General features: G+C 36.2%; 3 pseudogenes across 3 annotated transcripts in view; all 3 read left to right on the top strand.

The window, feature by feature from the left end:
- Positions 1 to 18,584, top strand: part of LOC306639775 (olfactory receptor 4C6-like) — a 288,641-nt pseudogene that overhangs the window by 109,899 nt on the left and 160,158 nt on the right. The gene's annotated exons all lie outside the window — the stretch shown is intronic.
- Positions 1 to 18,584, top strand: part of LOC306638476 (olfactory receptor 4C15-like) — a 112,731-nt pseudogene that overhangs the window by 67,542 nt on the left and 26,605 nt on the right. The gene's annotated exons all lie outside the window — the stretch shown is intronic.
- On the top strand, positions 13,399 to 14,335 carry LOC306638998 (olfactory receptor 4C15-like; annotated as a pseudogene). Its single transcript has one exon. The product of its transcript is annotated as an olfactory receptor 4C15-like (transcript).

Genomic DNA, 18,584 nt, shown 5'->3' with positions numbered 1-18,584 from the left:
ATAAAGCTGAGTACTTTGCATGGCGGAAGGGAGGAAGAGCAAGGCAAGGAGGGCAAGCAGCAGCTGCAGGAAGAGAGAAGAGGAGAGGCAGCCGTGGCACAATGCGAGAGGAAGAAGAGAGAAGTGGCAGCTGCACGTGAGAAAAGAAGGAGAGAGAAAGCTGTGCGACAAGAGAAGAAGGAGAGAGAGAGCTGCACGACAAGAGAAGAAGAAGAAGAAGACGGTGGAGGTGGAGGAGGAGGAAGAACCAGGCACTTGGCTCAGAAGCTCTCCCATAAAAATAAAGACTTTAAAACTTCATTTGAGAGCCGAGTCTTCATTGTACTCGCTGAACGAGATAGCTTTTGATAAATTAATATCCTAGTATTTCTCCCACAAAGACAAACAAGTTTTCACAAAGACCGATAAGCCAACTCTAAACTTTGTATAGATATCAGCCTGTATCTGAACAACAGCCTTGTTAAAAAAATGTGAATCTAAGTGGAGGTCTACATCTCCTGTATCAGAACAAACATAAAACTGTACTTTAAAAGTTTTTCTATAAACTGAATAAAGTAATAGGACATTCAGAACACAGAAAAAAAATTAACCCAAAGGCCACATGTTTTATTCAGCTTTTCGTTATTCTGACCAAGTGAACTGAGACCAACTAAAAGGAGATGTGTATTCTGATTCGTTGTTTTAGAGGAGCTAATTATTTTACCTCAAAATTCTTGCATTGTCTAATACATGAACTTTTCAGGATACCTCTCAGGATATCCTCTTTTTTAGGATATCTAAACCAATGTGTCTCTCTGGAAACTTACTAGACTTCTGTGATTTAACAATGATGAAGATGGAACTTTTGATTATTGGGAAGTTATAGACCTTTGGACAAATTCCTCAAGGGCACATTGCTTGTTCCTCTCCCTGTACCTCACATCTCCTTGGCTGTGGTTTCCATATATCACTCTTTTTCTAATTCCTGATTTGAATTTCGGGGGGGGGGGGTGGATTCACCCTGTTATTTTCACATTTTGCAAAATATTTTAGTTATGTTAACTGTTGTATTTCATCTTGCAAAATTATTTACATAATATGGCACACTATCTAACTGAAACAAATAATACCCAATGAAAGATTAAATAAATCAGGACAGTATAAGAGAATGAAAAGAATGTTAAATAGTGAGAATCAGGGTTGTAGTATATATTGATAGAGTCTAATTGCTGAATGGTATTTTTAAAATATCACCATAGTCTGGAGTTTGATTCATGTTGGGTGATTATTCTTTGTCAGGAAACACATGTAAAATTTCAATTAATGGAAATAAAACTTCTTTTAAGTCTGTAGAACATGGAAATGATGGTCCTTTGGGTTTTAACTTTTCTCACAAATCACTTAAAAGTTAAAATTTTTATGGAGTGTGACTACACATAAAAATAGATAGAATGCTATATGTAAATACTGCAAAATAGCAAATTATTGGTGAGGATACTTCTGAAGGGGTTTGAGGAGCTACGTACAAGTTTTCCCCAAACATCATTTTAAATGCTATGTTCCTTTACATTAATTACATCTGCCATACCATCTTTAAACTAAGTGAAAAGTTTCTTCAAACTCCTTTGTAAATTTTGCTTTTGTTTTTAAAGTTTATGTTTATAAGATCAGTTTATGAAAATAAAAGTAACATTTCAAATAATGTATACCTCTTCACATTTATATAAAATATTTCTCTTTCATAAGTACTCCTTGCTACTTCTATCTTAAAACAGAACGTCATTTCCTAAGGATTGGTGAATAGATGATCTATCACGGAACTCTCTCTTTATATTTACAAGATATACAAGCATTTGGCCTGAATCTTTGAAGATACAGTGTATTCTATACTCAAATATCCAGTGCTCTATTCCTGAGTATGAATGGAAGTGAAGAACCTGCAAATAGAAACCCCAGAGCAGTAAGTCAAGAGAACAGAAAACAACAACAACAAACGAAAACTTCTAATTGCTTAGGACAAAAATTTTGTAAATACTTGAGCAGGTAAAAAAAAAAAAACCACACAAAATTGTGTGTTGGCACATCATGCTGATGGAAAATTTCCAAGGCCTGGGGAGAACCAAGCATGAATTAAGATAGAAGCCTCTTTAAAGTCCAGATGAAAATCCAGGAAGAAACTTTTGCTTCTCTCTTTTTCTTTGTTTCTGAGACCTTGGTGAAAATAGCTCTTCAGTAGCAGTGAGGACATTTGCTACCATGACTGCCAGAGAGGTTCTTTCTCTCTCCCCTGAATGTAAAGCAAAGATTGGAAACAGATATTACAGTTTGGGGATCACTGAGTGAATTTTATCCATGGAGAACAGGAGATGGCCATCGCTAGAATTTTCAAAGAACTGAATTGACATGTGGTGAGATTTATACTTTAACTATTTGCATTTTCTTGATGATTATTATAAATTGTGATTCACTGCTTAAAATTGTATGTGTTGTGGTAGTGTCAACTTCAGCCACAGGATGCCTTTTTTAGCAACTGTGCACTTGGTATAACTGCATGACCTTTACAATCTCTGACTTCTCATGTTTAATGAGATTTATAACATTAGCAGGGTCAAGGGATGTGGAATTTAAGAAAATAATATATGTGAACAACACAGTACATATATATGAGGCAGAATAAGTGTCCGAAAGCAACATATCTTGGAGTGCATTGGTTATTTTGGAGGAGAGGGGTGATAGATTGGTGCATTGATACTGCTAAATCTAAAGAAATAGACTCATGTTAAACTTTTTGTCTTCCAAGTAAATCCAAACACTTAGAAACACATCATATGCATATTTTTTTGTGTGTATGTGAGAAGAGCAGAGAATTTATAATTCATTGAGTTTTTCAAAAAATGAACATGGAATATTATTCAAAATATATATATATATATATGTTTATTCATACTTGTTAATTAATTTTGTCATTATCTATTTTTGATGGACACATGATGATTGTTAATATTTATGAGAACATTTTGACCAGATCAAGGTAATTGGCATTATCTGCCACATTAAAGATTTATATATTCTTTGATTTGTAAAATTAAAAATCAACCCTTCAAGATTTTTAGAAATATGCAATAAATTGGTCTCAACCCTGGTCACACTACTGTGTTGTTCTTCACATCCACTATCCCATTAAACCATGCCCTATTCATCTTCCCATTCCACTTTTCCCAGCCTCTAACAACCAGAATTCTACACTTTGCTTGAGAACTACTCTTTTAACTTCCACATACTTGTGACAACAGGTGGCACCTGTCTTCTGTGTGACTTATTCAGGTTCATAAATGAGAATATTCATTTATGAATACTCATTCTCTTTTATTATTTGCTTGCTAATAGTTGCAGCACTCTGATGTTTCAGATGAATATGGTCATTTCAGATATTATACAAAGAATACTGACATATTAACATGTTAAACATTAGTCTTGCAGGAACATTCATAGATTCATTGATACAATATGTAATATCCACTATTTCCACAACAACATACTACTAAAAAGCACAGGGAAAAAACATTAAGGCTAAAAAAGAGTGAATAAGTCACAGAATGCAGTCATTAGGTTTAATGGTTTAATTATTCCTATATGTACTTGATATCATAAGTAGCAGGAGGTTCTTGCCTCAATTGTTGAAAAAATCTAAGTGACTAAGCTATAAACTGCTCTAGTACTTGATGTTTTGACTTTGCCTCTGCCTTAAAATGAACTAAATAAACCATTGAGACAAAAGAGAAGAAGTCACAGGCATTCATCTTGAAGTGCACTAGTGGAAACAAAGAATTATTTTTCTCAAAGTTTAGATGTATATTTTATGTGTATATATGTATATAAGTACATATATGAAGATATCCATATGAAATACATTATATGTGGCGGATGAGACCTGAGGCCCAGGGTTATGCCACGTGCATCTAAAGATGGTGACTGGCAGAGAGGAAACGTCATCCTGATTATGCCTGGAGAAAGGCAGGAAGTGCTTACAATTGGCTGTATGATAATCAGTTCAGCCGCCTAACGCATGGACAGATATACTTTACATGTATGCACGAGCGAGTGATCCCTTGACCTTTAATAGGATTGGATGGACATATCTGGTTACTATTGCTTATGCATGAGACTGCTTATATATTGAGGGTGTTATCTGAATAAAGGGGAAGCTGCTTCATGAACTTCTGAAGAGTACCTGTCTTTTGTTCTGCTGGTCGAGCTGAAAGAGCAAGAAGCGGCGGCTCACCGCTTGAAGCAACCCCGGGCAAGAAGCAGTGGTAATCAGTAAGTAGTGGCCTGGACAGGGATCAGATGAGGATAGGACTGGAAATTGGTGAATGCTCAGGTAAATTGAAAGACAGTTTCGCTAGCATGATTAATGAGAAGGATTCCCTATTTGAGGAAACGGTTACCTTAAGGTTTTAACTGAAGATTCCCCTAGAGAGGGAATATTAATGGAAGATTCTCCTACAGAGGAAATATATTGAAAGTCTGTCCCAAGAGACAGTGAAGGATGTCCTATAACAAATATGTGTAAGTTGTTAATTGTGTTACCATTTCTTGTTTGATTTCTGTTTGTTGTTGTTGTAGCCATGTGTACATTAGTTCATTTCTGTCTGACTTCCAAAAAATAAAAATCTCAAAAACAGTTAAGAGAAGGGAAAAAGATATTAGAAACTGTAAAAAAAAGAGCAATCAAGTCAAGCTTCTGAAAGAGAAAGTAGATGTTCAGGTCTCTGTGCCTCCGCCAGAGCAGTATTAACTCCAGAGACAGGAGTACAACCAATACCATCTTCGGTTGTCGGCCCATTACATAAAGGAACACTGGGACTAATTCTGGGGAGGGGTTCTTCTGCTTTAAAAGGATTAAATATTGTCCCTGGAGTTATCGACCCTGATTTTACAGGAGAAATAAAAATCCTTGCTTCTTCACCAAGAGGTGTAGCAATAATAGCTCAGGGGTGATCGAATAGCACTATTGTTGGTCTTACCCAGTTGCTATGATCAATATCCATCACAGAATATTATTAGGGGAAATAAAGGATTAGGTTCTACTGGCCAAAATATGGTCATGTTAACATGGGGTTTAAAAGATAGGCCTATGACAAAGTTAGTGATAGAAGGCAAAAGTTTTGAAGGCTTATTAGATACTGGGGCTGACAAAAGTATTATCAAAATTACAGAATGGCCCAAAGCCTGGCCACTTCAGCAGGCAGATCAGACTTTAAGGGGATTGTGTATAGCTTCCAATCCTAACAAAAGCGCAGCCATATTAAAATAGAAGGTGGCTAACCAGGAGTTATGTTCTGATACTGCCCGATGTAATGCAGTTGTGGGCAATCCTCAATGGAATCTAAACATGCTGACAGGCCAAGGACTGTATAAAGGGCAAGGTAATCAGATTAATTTCCACCCCGGTGTGTATCAACAAATTAACCCTCAACTTTTAATCTATCATTATATGGATGATATTTTGCTAGCTCATAAGGAAAAATATATCTTAGAGCAATGTTATAATTCCTTACTAAAGTCACTGGAAATATGGGGCTTACACATTGCCATTAATAAAGTACAAATCACAGACACCAAAAACTTCCTGGGATCTATCATAAATCAAACTATGGTTAAACCCATAAAAATTACCATTCAGGTGGATGACCTTAGAACTTTAAATGATTTTCAAAAACTTTTGGGTGACATTAATTGGATTACACCTTACCTTCATTTACCCACCTCAAGTTTGGGCCCCCTGTTTGATATTCTTAAAGGTGATTCTGACCCTCCTTCTAAGCGAGAGCTTACCCCTAAGGCTTGAACAGCTCTCAAGCTTGTTGAAATAGCTATGGAAAAGGCTCATCTTGATCATATTGACCTAACTAAGCCTTTATCATTCATTGTCTTGGCCACAAATAAGTTACCCACAGGAGTGTTTTGGCATAAGTGTCCTATTCTATGGGTTCACATGAATTATGCCCCTAACAAGGTCTTAGCCCTGTTTACTGAATCTGTGGCAGAATTAATCCTTAAGGCTTTATCCCTTTCCACCTTCGGATCACATCCCTCAACTATCACTACTCCATATACTACTGATCATATACAATATCTTATTAATAATTCAAATTCATGGGCTATAGTCTTTACTAGTACTTCTGCTGTGTTTGACAATCATTTGCCATCTGATCCTCTTCTCCAATTTTGGAGTAAACATCCTAAAACTTTTCCTAAAGTCACCCAAAAAGAACCTATTACAGGAGCTACTCTTATATTTACTGATGGATCAAAAAATGGTACGGGTGCGATTACTATAGATAATGTTACAGAAACATTGTTGTTTAATACTATATCTGAACAACAAACAGAACTATTAGTAGCCATAGAAGTATTCAAAACCCACCATGTGCCTTTTAACCTATTCTCTGATAGCAAATACATTGTTAATGTTGTTCAAAATTTAGAACTAACTGGTCTGATTTCCCTCATCCCCACTATCACTAAATATTTGCAAAGTTCACAAAAACTTATTTGGGACAGAAAAAATCCTTTTTTTCTTGGGCATGTTCGGGCTCATACTGGCCTTCCAGGTCCTTTAAGTTTACAAAATGATTTAACAGACATGGCCACCAGAGACCCACACATCTTTAATACACTTGAAAATGCAAAAACTTTTCATTCCAAATTTCACGTAAATGCTTCCACTCTATGCACACGCTATAAAATTACTAAGGCAACAGCTCGGGACATAGTCAAGTCTTGTGCTAAATGTTTTACACTTATTCCTAACCCCTCATTAGGAGTAAATCCAAAAGGGCTTCAGCCCAATCATATTTGGCAAATGGATGTAACCCATTATTCAGAATTTGGAAAACTATAATTCATTCATGTGTCTATTGATACCTTTTCAGGATTTATTATGGCCTCTGCTCTTACTGGAGAATAAAACAAAGATATAATAACACACTGCTTACACTCTTTCTCCATCCTGGGAGTTCCCAAACAAATTAAAACAGATAATGGTCCTGGATATACGTCCCAGACGTTTAAACAATTGTGTTCCACCTTTGGTATTCAACATGTCACAGGAGTTCCCTATAATCCTACTGGACAAAGCATTGTTGAGCATGCCCATTTAACCCTTAAAAACATGCTTTATAAACAGAAAGGGGGAATAGGGGCATCATACAGATCCCCAAAAGACAAATTGTCTGTTGTCTTGTTCATTTTAAATTTTTAAAATCTTGATTCTGAGTGCCGATCGGCTGCTGACTGTCATTTACAGCCTAATAAAAAGCATCTACCTCAAGTGCTCTGGAAGGACATTCTATCAGAACAATGGAAAGGCCCAAATCCGGTATTAATCTGGACCCAAGGATTTGTTTGTGTTTTCCCACAGGACACACAATCGCCAATTTGGGTGCCAGAGAGATTGGTCAAGGCCTCAACAGATAACCAAAAACAGGACGAAGATGAGGAGGCTTCTCCAGCTGATGGTGCTAGTGATTTCTCGCCAAGTTAATGGAGGAGACTCCCGTGAACTATGGAGGATAGTGAAGATGTGGCCCTATCCTGTACCCCTTACCAACTCCTCTATTCTATATCCTCCTCTTTTTACAACAATTAGCCACATTTCTGAGGTCCACTGTTCAATAGGGAAAAGAATAGTTTGGGTTTTTGTCCAGGGGAGGTCTTTTGTGTGTTGTATCTGTCCTGTGCATATACATCCATGCAGAGAAACAGCCTTATTCACCAAGCTCTAGTTGCAATTGATGCTGGATCATCCCCCAAGTATGGTTAAAAATGCTGGACCGGCAGTCAAGGATGGGTAAGATTCATGGGGAGCTCATACCAACCTAAGACAGGAAATGAGGGCTAGAGCCTCATTGTCCAATGACGGGTAAGGATGTTGCACTGCCGTGGACAACCTAAGACAGGCACGGTCCCTTTTATAAACAGAAATGGGGAGTTGTGGCAGGCGAGACCTGGGGCCCAGGGTTATGCCACGTGCATCTAAAAGATGGTGACTGGCAGAGAGCAAACGGTGTCCTGATTATGCCTGGAGAAAGGCAGGAAGTGCTTACAATTGGCTGTATGATAATCAGTTCAGCTGCCTAGCATATGGACAGATATACTTTACATGTATGGTTGAGCGAGTGATCACTTGACCTTTAACAGGATTGGATGGATATATCTGGTTACAATTGCTTATGCATGAGACTGCTTATATATTGAGGGTGTTATCTGAATAAAGGGGAAGCTGCTTCATGAACTTCTGAAGAGTACCTGTCTTTTGTTCCGCTGGTCGGGCTGAAAGAGCAAGAAGCGGCGGCTCGCAGCTTGAAGCAACCTGGTCAAGAAGCGGCGGTAATCAGTATTATACACATATAAATATACATAAATATACATTATACACATATAAAATTAGACATTTAAGAAAAGCCTTGGAGGAACATTGACATTTGGAATAGCATCTGAAATCTGAGAGAATTTATCTCTGAATAATTAGCCTGAATCAAAAAATATAATTGATTGAATAAATTATAGGGGTGGTAATACAAATATGATTATATTGTTTTAAATGCAGTTACAGTATTTAGAAAAAATGTATGCAAAAGCACACACACACACATATATATTATATATACATAAATACTTCTGAAAGTTACTGCTTGAGATGTGATTACAAAACACTATTTATGAAGATAGCCTTACATCTAATCACTCTTTTAGGTTATGTATGTGATTTAAAGTTAATAAATTGTATTTCTTTCACTATGGTCCTAAAATTATTTGTGCTGATAAAGTTCGTGGGAAGAAAACAGTGGACAGTGTGCATAGTTGTGAAATGAGAAACAAACTTCTTCAAGTCACTGCCCTAGGAGATGATCCAGTGCCCAGAGTTCATGCTGTGAGGGGCCCTGAACAATCAAGTTTCACTGCCACCATATTTGAGGATATGGTAACTGAGAAAGGAAAGATCATAGATTCTTCTAGGACAAATACAGACACATTAAACTTCTACCTGTCGGAGAACATAAATTTAAAACTGATATCAGTAACTGCATAAAGGATGGGGAAAGCTGGATCTACAGTAGGGCCATTAATAGAAAGTTTACAATAGGTTACAATTTTAATTAAAGATTCCCTATCATGAGAGTATGTAGTTTCCACCTTTGCAAATGAATTATCTTCAATCCTCACACCCTCTTTCTGAACTGTACTCATAGTGCAGAGTCTTTTGTTGCATTTGTTAATTATGTTCAATTATATATTTATTGCAAATTAAAGTCTCAATCATTTAGAAATGTTCTGGGTGGTAAGCTATAATTAAAATATTATTATAAATAGTGAGGGTTATTAGCAATGATTTTGTGTTTCTGACTTAACATATAGAAAAATGTTTCACTATTTATATCATTAATTATTGTTCTATTCATTACATCATGTGATATTAATGCAATGGTCTGATTTATATAGATGTGTTTCTCACTGAATATTTTGGGTATGTTTCTGGTTCATATGTTACTATAGCATTTCACATTATTAAATGTCGCCATCTTTTCACTTTCATAATAAATATTTAGGGCTTAGGAAATAAGTAGAGAGAATAAAAACATATTTATGATTCTGGAAATATCTATCAATATGTATTAAAAGGATGGCATGAATGAAGTTGTTTTATTACAATTTTAGTAGGGATAGAACTTTAAAAAATAGAATAACTTCAAAAGGCATTCTTGTGATTCAAACTTTAATTTCATTTTGTATACTTACATGCTCCTTAAAAACAGTGACATCAGGATTCCTTATATTCTTTTTGACCTCTAATGCACAACATGTTCATAAATGCTTTCTGTGTGACCCTATGGTCAGGCATCTTGAGGCACAGGACTTTGATTAATGTTGCATCAATATCACACACTGAGGCTAGAATTATAGATTTCTGATAGCAGAGATTGATCACTGTTTCATTCTATTTAACTTTTTATTTGGAGTAATTTTAGATTAATCAAAAAGTTGCATAAATATGGAAAATTCATGTGGACTACTCAATTTTCCTTGACTTTATTACCTTACATTATTCTGGGTACATTTGTCAATGAATGAAGTGAACGTAGATACATTATTCTAAGTAAATAGCAAATTTTGTTCATATTTCATTAGTTTTGCCCCTACTGTCCCTTTGATGTTGCAGGATTCGATCCATGACAATTACTTTTATTCAAGACGATACCAATTAACTGTTCTAAAATCCTAAACCTTGTGATCATAGACCATGGGGTACAATATAGTCTCCATCATCAGTTTTAATACTAATATTGCTTTTATCAGGAAAAAAAAAGGATCCATTTGTTTATATTCAACAACATTTTATTTATGCAATGATATTGCTTTTAGATCACTCAGAAAAAGGGAGCAGAGAGATAGGATTTATGTAATTATTAGATTAATTTAGAACCCTGTTTTCACCTTCCCACTTCATTTGGTTTTCTTTGCACAGTAAAGTAATCTGAAGGAGGTATGGATATGGATACACAGTATGTTTGAGTCCACAATCACATATTCACGGACTACTAGACATATTCAAAGGGTAGTGCATTTAAAAATACTATTTATTCACTGCTAATGACCATTAGTATTTTTGTGTTTATGACTTATCTGATTTCCACAAAAACCCTATTGATACAAATTCTTATTAAACCATATGTAGAAGTACAACCTGAGGTTTACAGAATTTTAAGAATTTTAAGTAATCTGATCCATTTCAAAAAACAAATAGAGGGATCTGGATTTGAACCCAGGCCTACAGAAGGCTGGTGTTGTTCTCACTCATTTCCTTTTGTCTTTTCTGCTTTGGTCCTAGGCTAAGATGAACACTGCTGGATGATGGACTGCTATTCTTTGTTCCATAATTAGTGGTTTCTGACTGATCCAATGAGCTTTCAGAGTTCCTTTTATATTAGTGTTTCCTTGTAAATGGCTATGGAGTTCAAAGTATAGACGTTGGTCAGAAATAACCTGTGAACAAAAAGGAAATGATTGTTTTAAGGTAAGTGAACACAAAAATATTAATTTACAGAAATATATATTAGTTAATTATAAAAAATTAAATCATTTATGCTTACTCTAAATGGGAGTCATGAAACTGTTTACTTTTTATTCTCATATAAAACCCATTATTCTTTGATTTTTAATTCATTTATATACACACAGAGACACACACACACATACAAACACACACATTGGAATGAATCTGAATTAATTTTTCTATGTTCTTATATGTGTACATCATAATGAATCACATCATCATGTATATCCCTAGGAATGGGGTACTAGTTAGAATAGGACATATTCCATGCTTGCATAATTCTATCAAAATGAATTCTACTGTCATGTATCAGTAAGTAGTGTTCCATCCAGCGGAACTGGCGTGGAGAAAGGAGACACCACCTATCTTTAGTTGATGAGATTTATTGTGTCCTCCCTGTTTTTCTGCCTCCTTTGTTCTGCCACTATCTCCCTTCTTCTACCCTCTCCCTTTATTTTCCCCCAGGCTCCTAGCTTATCAGCCAATTATAGCAAAGCTTTCTCTCATGCAGGGGAGCATGCAGAGGAATGTCAGCATAGCACTATATGAATCACGAGCTGTCCACGCGCGGCATGATATTAGATAGCCAATCCTAGAGCCTGGCGTTAACACATCATAAGTCTCCAAGGAACTAGTAGGCAAGCAACCTTTTGGGTACTTCCTTATTTTGGTATCCAGTGCCCTTTGGCTCACTGCCAGGCACCATCTTGTCCAAGATGGCCCTCAAAAAAGTAGAGCCAATAGAATTATATATCTATGTACATATGTATGCATAAAAGTTGTACACACACACATATGCTATATACTGATACATTTCATTTATATGTACAGGTGAGGGTACATCATTCTCTGAAGCTATGGCTGTCTGTGTCTGTCATGTCAAGAGTTCAAGTAATCACCTTGATGATTTCTGGAGGAGATTTCTGCAGGCAAGGCAGCTGGCTTCTTTAAGTGAGTACACAATAACTACAATGGGTAAAGTCCCATCATCATAAGCAACCTTTGCACATTTTAAAATTTGACCCTCATGATAACCCTGGGAGATGAACAAGTAAGTTACAAATGAACATCTCTTCCTGAAAAGAAACTCTCATCATTTTGAAACATGTATCATGAGATATGTCTGATGAAAGTGGGTCATGTTGGAGTAAGTACTGGAAAATGACTAACTAAGCCTCTGGACTATGACTGACAGCTAACATTCCCTTCCTTACCTATGTGGTTGTTGCTGGTTTGCTGGTTTAGGGTATTGGGCATACATTACTATTTCTCATCATTCATTGTGTTTCCTTCACCAAGGTGCCTCATTCAAACATGAACAAAGAATCAGAGATGTTAAGGTTTAAAATCAAAGAGAAATTCTAGAAAAATCAGTCTGTACCAAGTCCTTGCTCAAAAGGAAAAATCCCCATTCTTTTCATGTTGATCCAAGGTAAAGGAATTGGTGTGGAGAGAGGTGCTCTCTGTAACATTCATATCAGGCATCTGTTGTTTGCTTGAACATAGTGTTGTTAAGCTTGTGTTTCCCATTAGTAAAATCTGGATATAAGTCTAACAAAGACTGACTCCTACATAGTGAACCCTAAGCCAGAATGGGCCTTGATATATCATTTAGGGATCGGAAAACTCAGGATTGTGCGTAATTAACTTGTTACAAGTACTATAGACCTGAACACTTTCCCATGAATCCTCCTCTTATAAAAAGAATTAATTCATTCACTTAAAGTTCAGTTTGCTTCATATTTTTAAAGAAATATTGGAGGAGTAATCATAATTTTTCAGACTGTATTAAAGTGCATGTTTACATAGATGAGACCATTTACAGATAATAGTTGGCTTGGTAGTAACCACTGTTGTGTACCCATGACAAGCAAAGTTAATAAATCATAGTCATCCTTTTCTCATATCTTGGGTTCAGGTTCAGAATGGTTCTCAATAATTCACCCTGGAACTCACTAAAAATGATCAAGGTGGTACTTGGTATATAAACTACTCTTCTTTAACACATGTGGATTCTTACATTTCCCATTATTAAAACTCTGACATTTTGAAGTATTCACTATTTCTTCCCAATCTTTATTTTTTTCTGACCTCTGTTATCTTCAAATATATATGTATTTTGTGTTGTTTAAAGATAATAACTCAGAAAGTAGTACTCATAATAACAATACAACACTCATGGTGGCCACCAACTGTGTTGTTGATTGCAATATTATGAACTGATCTGAAGAGACTGTTATTTATCATACTTCAACATTTACATGTTCTTTGTTGTACTTTCACCCTTTCCTTAAAAAATCATGCAAAACCAAAGCTTCATAACTGAATTCATCTTTGCGGAATTTTCAGAGAATGATACTGTTCAGAAGATAGTATTTGTTGTGTTTTTGTTGGTCTACATTGCAACTATTGTGGGCAACATGCTGATTGTAGTGACCATCCTCTGCAGCCCAGCACTGCTGGGATCCCCCATGTATTTCTTCCTGGCATTCCTGTCCTTACAAGATGCAGGTTTCTCCTCGGCCATCACACCAAAAATGATTGTGGACTCCCTGTACAAGCAGAAAACCATCTCTTATAAAGGATGCATGATTCAACTTTTTGCTGGACACTTCTTCAGTGGGGCAGAGATGATTATCCTCACAGCCATGGCCTTTGACCACTATGTGGCCATTTGCAAGCCCTTGCACTACACTTCCATCATGAACTGGAGGCTCTGTGGCATTCTGGTGGGGGTGTCCTGGACAGGGGGATTTCTGCATTCCATTATACAAATTTTCTTTACTTTCCAGCTGCCCTTTTGTGGACCTAATGTCATTGACCATTTCATGTGTAACTTGTACCCATTACTGAAGCTTGCATGCACTGACACTCACATCTTTGACCTTTTGGTGATCACCAACAGTGGATTAATCTGCATCATCAACTTCTCCCTGTTTGCTTGTGTCCTATGGTGTCATCTTGTTCTCCCTGAGAAGACACAGTGCTGAAGTGTGGAGGAAAGCACTGTCCACCTGTGGATCTCACATTACTGTGGTGGTTTTGTTATTTGTCACATGCATATTCGTATATGCATGCCCTTCATCTTCCTTTCTCTTTGACAAAGAAGTAGAAATAGTTTACACCATCCTAACTCCCTTGCTACATCCTTTGGTTTATACTCTGAGGAATAAGGAAGTGAAAAATTCCATGAGGAAAGTGTGGAAGAGATTGGTGGTGGTTTTTAAGGGAAAATAAAATACTGTACCATAAAGCCTGAATAAGCCCTGGTCATAGGGTGATCTGTTGTGTCGGCAAAAAGTCAAGCTTGGGAAACATTTCTTGCCAAGGGTGAGAATGCTATCAGCCTTGACTCTGGACTCTGGTGCCAACAATTATGAGATGTCCAATAATAGTTGGTGTCCTGTTTACAGAAGGATTATAGAAGAATATTCTTAGACTGCAATGGTAGGATGGTTGCAGAAAATGTTTCCAGCACTGTAACATTTTAGTGCAAAAAGAAGCCTCTGACAACTTAAAAACCTGGAACAACTTACAGTGTTCCTTAGTTTAACTTCTTGATAAACTTGGGGAGGTAGTTCGGGATCACTGTTCCTCCATCAAATTGCAGTGTCCTGCTTGGTCCAGCTTTTTCCAAAAATATCTCTGTGTCATGTTTTTCTTCATCTCCTCTTTCCCCTATGTGAGACTCTTTCATTGATGCTATGCAGGTCAGAGAACATTACCCAAAGTATAATATAAAGTGTAAAACAGTTTTTTATTGATCTACAAAAGAATTCATTAAATGTCCTTCTATGGAAACAGTTTACATATTTCTAAAAAGAAGACATTAATATGTCAGGGATTTAAAATTCACATTTTCAGTTTGAGATAATCCCTTCTTTCTGAGTTTACTACTCATCATTGTTATGTAAATTAAAGATAGCTCAATTTTGTTCTTTCTGAAATTTACTCTCAAAAATGGAAGGGATTTAACCCATCAGAATGATTTCCAATCATATAAAGCTTTGAAAAAACCCTTGTGGAAGAAAATACTAGAGATCAGGAACAGAAAAGTAAGATATGATGTAAAAAGATACAATGTTTCGATACTAGTATCAGTCATTATGATGTGAAACATCAAGACTTAGGAAAATCAGAGAGAAGAGCTTACACCTTTTCAGTTCCTCTTAGAGGTGGGTCCATTGAAGTCTGTTAGAACTAGAGTTATTTCTTGACTTTGAGATAATCTGATTGGTCCAATTCTGCCTATGGTGGTGGTCCCCTGGGTTCAGGTAGACACTTTATATCATTCGGCTCTGGGAAAGTAGGTGGGGCAGTTCCACAGAGGTCAGCAATGTGAGTGTATTATTCTAGTACAAACCAAGGCAGATCCTGAGACACTGCACTACTAGCAACTCCAAGTCAAAGCTACAGGTGGGGTGAGTATACTTTCCCCAAACCACAACAGAGGGAATAGAACCCAGAGAAATGAGAAGTAAAAGCAGATTTTTCTAAAGATGATTAATTAGTTTACTCATTGATTTTCATTTTCTTGACTTAGTGTACCTAAGTGCAAATGATTCATGTGATTATCAATAAAGAGATCATTCAAATTTAGAAACATGTTTGGTGGTCATTTCTATGTTTTGTTAGTCTCAGGTTGTCAAGTTTTATGGGCAATACATTTATTTAGAGTAAAATATTAAAGTTTCCCTTGGCAAATCAACACTGATGACATGCTAGTTGAGTATTGTGGGGAAATTATGGTTTTGTTTCCCTCTCTTTATCTTTATACGTCATCCCCCAAAACAGAAGAGTATATGATATTAGTTTTCTTTCTCATAGCAGATATGCAAAAGGTACATGTAATTTCATTGACCACCCCTGCAAAAGTCTATGAAAGTTTAAGCTGTGAGTCTAAAATGTCACCTGGACTATGTGGGTGTTAGCCTACCAAGATTGTAACAAGGATCAAACATGTGTTCCCTCTTCTTCACCTCTGCCTGTCCTCAAAGTAGGCAGAGCTTCTTCAGGCCCTCTGCATTCCAAGGTCCTCATATTTCAGTTCATTTATCCCTAAGAACTAGCTCAAGAAGTGTGGATCTGCTAGGTTGGCTCCATTGCCTTATTAATCTGTGAAGCAAAGATTTGAAATGAAGCTACAAAGGAAAACACTATTCTGGCCACATTGAACTAACCAACACCAATTCATACACTCAAATTCTACAAGGTTTTTATTATTATAATGCCCAACATTTCATTGCCAACTCTGTTGTTATATACAAGGGGAGAATCCACTAACATTCAGTAGAGGAATAAACAAGTATGAAAGGCATCTACCCAACATTTGTCATTCCCACTGGTTTGATGAATAAGTAAAAATTCTCCCTCAAATGACTGTTACTTTAACTTTAGCTTTCCATTTTCTTTTCTATGTAGATTGCCTTAGGCATGATAAGGCACATTCTGATGCTTTTAGCATTTAGGAATCTAACTCTTATTTTAATATTAAGTTCACCGATTACAGTTTCTGTAGTTATTCAGAGGGTTTTCAGAGATACAGTTTGTTAATGTAAAAAGCATGAATTTAGAAAAATGTCTCTGGATATCTGAAAGAAGACAATATAGAACAAGATCCTAATTTCAAAAATTCTTCAGAAATAACCCTTTGTAAAATCATAAGTCAGATATTCTCTTGACTTTGTTTACCATCTTACAATAGTTCTCTTCCCAAACTACTCTGTGGCTACCATGGATTATTGCTCAGTCTTGTGCTAGAGATAGTACCCTGTCTGATTCCCAGATTATCTTTCTTGTGTAGCTCTGAGTGAAAATGTCATTATTTTCCCTTTGGCTCTGACTTCTCCCCTTATCCTCTAAACACTAACGTATTTTCCTCACTATTGTTATTTAAATATAAATTGACATTCTCTTTGAGCCATTCTGAGAATTGCCTCCATAATTATTAGTCAAGAAATTTTGTGAACAGGTTAGTAGTTTCCTCAATTAATTATCTATGATTTCTGGATTTATGTTGGCTCTACCTGGATTGTTGGAGTGTGTGGCTTTGTGTGGTATGTTGGGTGGTGTGTTAGAGTGTCATTCCATAGAGTTTTAAATCTCAGGGTCTCACCCTGGATCTCTGATTTCTCCCTACAAAACTCTATAACCCAGTTTGACCTGAGCTGGGCAGAGCAGTTATATTATAAAGTCTTATTAAAGGAAATATTTTGCAATAAAAATGCGGAATGACACATTAAAAGATTATATGATTCAATTCATACATGAACATTTTAATAGAGGAAGACTTTATCAAGTATGTCACTTGCTTGGAGCAATCTGGGAAGGCTTTTCTGAGGAGATGATATGTAAACTGGTGTTGTGTCCACAGTAGAAATGGACAGTGGGATGGGGGATGGCAAAGGCAAGGTTGATGGTGAGATATTGAGCATTAGGGAATGTATTCAGGAGGAAAACAGTTGTTAGACTGCAACGTGGGTAACCTCAAGCCCAAGAAGGACAACAGGAAAGGTGGATGGTGGTACAGGGAGCTTTAAAAGTCATGGTTAGCATCACAACCAATGAATCTGAAAACTGTAGTAATTACTTCATTATGTTTATGAATCATATTTTAACTGCCCTCTTTTACTTCTCAAGTGATAGGAAATGAAAAGTTGGGAGTGATTGGAAAAATGTAAGGATAATTGGTATTATCTGAATTTTCTCTTCTAGAGAATTAAAATAAGCATCTTAATAAAAGCCTGTGAGGATCTACTGAAAGGATTGTAGGATTTACCATATCATACTGGGACTGATGACATGTCATTGTGAATATCTGGTCTATAAGCTCCAATGACTTTCTCACCAAAAGTGAGAGAGATTTTTGTCTGCCTTTAAACTGTGTGCGACATTTTATATAGAGTTTATAATAATAAATATTGTGCAAAGCTTGTTTGTTAACATAAAAAGATCTTCTTAAAGCTGGGGAAGATGTTAAGTTCTTTTCTTTTTTTTTTTTTATACCCACAGATAACACTTGATAGTAAGCTCTTCTGAGCCTTCAATGAGAAAGAAATTGGCAAGTCCAAAGCCACTGATCGAGGGTATTTGGGAATCCCTGCATGTCAGTCTTTATTTTATGGAGAGCACAATGAGTCTGCTTATATATTTTGCACTGAGTTTCTAAATCAGGGAACAGAAAGATGAATGTCTTCAGTGGGTGTCTGATATTTGAAAAGGGATAGGATCTTCATTATAAATGATTTCTAAATTCAATTGTAAGTAACTTAGGTTAAAAAAAATAAAATTCAATTAAATAATTTTGAATGACTTTTATTCTTTGGTGAAGACTTAATCTTGAAAAGATGCTATCATGATTTTATTTTATACTTGCTTAACCAAAAGGCATCCAAATCTCACAACCATGTTTTTGTGGCCTCCTGCTAGGAGGATGACTTATTCCAAGTTTTGTTATTGTTTTCATTGTATGATATTGGAATCTGGA

Source organism: Sciurus vulgaris, assembly GCF_902686455.1.
Source record: "Sciurus vulgaris genome assembly, chromosome: 11".
In the NCBI taxonomy this organism is placed as follows: domain Eukaryota; kingdom Metazoa; phylum Chordata; class Mammalia; order Rodentia; family Sciuridae; genus Sciurus; species Sciurus vulgaris.
The sequence above is the reverse complement of the archived record's forward strand: the minus strand, read 5'-3'. Positions and strand labels throughout refer to the sequence as shown.